The sequence below is a fragment of the Ochotona curzoniae genome, unplaced genomic scaffold, assembly GCF_017591425.1.
Source record: "Ochotona curzoniae isolate NIBS_2020 unplaced genomic scaffold, NIBS_Ocur_1.0 contig_291, whole genome shotgun sequence".
Taxonomy (NCBI): domain Eukaryota; kingdom Metazoa; phylum Chordata; class Mammalia; order Lagomorpha; family Ochotonidae; genus Ochotona; species Ochotona curzoniae.
In genome coordinates this window covers 12605755-12608984 of record NW_024465649.1, presented here as the reverse complement: position 1 = coordinate 12608984, position 3230 = coordinate 12605755, and positions in this window count along the sequence as shown.

Sequence of the window (3230 nt, the reverse complement as noted above, 5' to 3'; positions counted from 1 at the left end):
TCACCTACTTCTTGTTTACGCTTTACCCCACACCCTCATTAGCGCAGATTGGCTACAGCTGAGACCAGGTGCTTCTAGCCTGAAGCCCACCGCCTGTAGTGCTCGGCTTAACGAGTGCTAGTCAACTCCTTAGCCCACAACAGGGCCCAACCTGGGGCAAATCAGTGACCACTACCACCCTCTGTTTCTGGAAGGGCTCATGTTGTGGCTTAGCTAGGAAAGCCACCACATGTGACCCTGACATTCCACATAAGCACACCTGGTTTGAGGCCTGGCTACGCTACCATTTTTTTCTTACATTATTTTTATATGTTTCATGATATACATTTTTTCAGATTTATTTATTTTTATTGGAAAGAGATTTACAGAAACAAAAGATCTTTCATCTTAGATCTATGACTGTGCAGGACTCAGAAAATGCATGCAAGTATACTGCTGTGATGTTAAGGGTTCTCTCCTTTTCTCTGTAAGTCTGATTTTCCAATATAAATAAATAAATAAATAAATAAATGGCCCAGCACAGTAGCTTAGTGGTTAAAGTCCTCACCTTGCATGCACTGGGATCCCATATGGGTGCTGGTTCATATCTCAGCTGCTCTACTTCCCCTTCTGCTTGTCTGGGAAAACGGTAGACAATGGTCCAAAGACTTGAGACCCTGAACCTGCATGGGAGACACAGAAGATGCTCCTGGTTTTGGATCACCTTAGTTCTGGATGTTGTGGCCACAACATGGAAAAACAATCTTTCTGTCTCTCCTTCCTCAAAGCCTTGGGACCCTGCACTTGCACGGGAGATCTGAAAGAAGCTCCTGGCTCCTGGCTTTGGCTCAGCTCAGCTCTGGCCACTGTTGCTGTAAGTTATTTAAAATCACTTAAATTTCTTACGTTATTACGTGCAGCTAATTCCTGCAGCCTGGTTCTTTCACCATAAGCCGAAAACACCAGACGCAAGGAGGTACTTTAGGAGGTTTATTCCAGCAGGGCAGGAACAGGATGGAGGTGGCGGGAGGGTGACAAGAAAAAGGGGGGAAGAGTGGGGAAGAACAGATAGTGTAGTGGTTAAGAGCCACACCTGGGAGCTCTTCGTGCCATTCAGGTGAGCCCACAAGGTGTGTGTGTGTGGGGGGGGGGGAGATTAGGAGGGATTGAGGGCAGGCCCCAGGCAATTGGTGTTTTAGACTGTCACAGGTGATTGCCTAAAGATGATTGGTAAGTGGCCCGGGTTGGGGAAGGGGTTGGGGAAGGGGTTTGGGAGAGATTGGGGGTGGGATTCTCAGGTGAAATGCAGGATTACATCTGATTGGAAGGGTGAACTGGTGCGAATTTCGTGAGTTGTGAGGAGCCGGAAATGGCGCTGGGTCCAGAGTAGATGTTCAAGTAACTCCTTACAGATGACACTTAGCAAGTGAACCAGCAGATGGAAGATCTTTTTCTCTGTCTCTCCTTCTCTCTGTAAATCTGACTTTTAAACAAACAAACAAACAAACAAATAAATGACTTCCACCTGCTCATTCATTTCCCAAAGAGCCGCAATGGCCAGAGCTGAGCCAATCAGAAGCTAGGAGCTTCTTCTGGTTCTCCCAACAGGTGCAGGATCCCAAGGCATTGGGCCATGTTCCATAGGCATGGAACTGGATAGGAAGTGGAGCAACCAGGATACAAGCCAGGGCCCAGGTGGGATGCCGGTGAGGAGTGGTTCGAATATCAGTCATGGAGACTGAGACCATGCCATCTTGGACCCGGCACCATTTCCTGCTTCCCCTTCCCCACAGCTTGTGAAATTTGCGCAGTTCTGGTTACCCATCAATCAGATGAAACCTGGCACCTTACCTGATAACCCCACTCTTCAGTCTCTGGCCCCTCCCCCTAGTCTCCACCCACCTACCTGTGGCTCAGATAATTTCAGCCACAAGGCCTGGGGCCAGCACACAGCCCACACAGCCCTTCCCTTCCTACCTGACTCTTCCCTGTCCTCCTGCATCTTGTTCCTTCCCCTGCCCTGGCAGTCCCCAACCTGCCACCATGGCAGGAGATGTGTCCCTTCCAGATTTCTCCCCCTCCACCCCTTCTCCTGTTCCTACCCTGCTGGAATAAAGGGACCTCCTAATATCTCATCGTGTCTGGTGTTTCAGCTTGCAGTGAACTAATTGTGAAAAGAGGACTTAGCTGCGGGAATTAGCTGTGTGTAACAACGTTAAGAACTTTAGGAACTTTAAGTGCATTTAAAATCTAACAATACCATATGTGGAGGTGGAACATTAGCCAGTTGAGCCAATGTGCTGGCCCCATGATACATTTTCGAAGGTATAGAGCTTCTCCTCTCCCTCCCTACGTTCCTTCTCACCATTTGACCCATATTGTTGTTGTGGGGAATTTGACGTAAAAGACAACAGCAACCTCGTTTCTTGTCTCACATGAAAGAAGAAATGTCATGCAGATAATTTCAGTGTAAAAAGCAAGAGCTATTTATGAGAGCGTGAGAGAGTGGACTCTTGCCAGTGGGAGGGGCTGCAAGGGAGGAAAGATCCAGGAAAACAGTGGATATGGCATCTTATCCACCATCTGAAGGAGGAGGGCAAAGGGTAGGGAACAAAAAGGCAAGCTGATTCACAATGGGCAGGAATATCTAGCACCTTGCTCAGAATAACAGGACACCTCCAGGGTGTTACTGGTGGCTCCCTTGTGCCACTCTGATAAGCTGAAAACTCAGGAACTGTATCACTGACAGCAGCTTGGAGATGGGGTTGATACAGGTGTTTGATCCTCCCTCTACACTGATTTTCTTCTTTTGCTCTCCCTCAAGGTAAACTCTAGAGTTCTTCTAGGGAGAACTTGCCCTTGGAAGGGTCAAAAATGGGGAGAAGCATGAATTTATTTATTTTAAGATTTATTTATTTATTTTATTGGAAAGGCAGATTTACAGAGAGAGGGAGAGACAAAGATCTTCCAAGCGCTGATTCACTCTCCAAGCTGCTGCAATGGCCAAATGAGCTGATTCAAAGCCAGGAGCCTCTTCTGGATCTCCAACGTGGGTGCAGGGTCTCAAGGTTTTGGGTTGTTCTTGACTGCTTTCCCAGGCCACAAGCAGGGAGCTGGAAGGGAAGTGGGGCAGCCAGGACATGAACTGGCACCCATATGTGATCCTGGCACATGCAAGGTGAGGATTTAGCTATTGAGCCATTCATGCTGGGCCCAGGAGTGGGGACATCTTGACAAGTATTGAGACACCA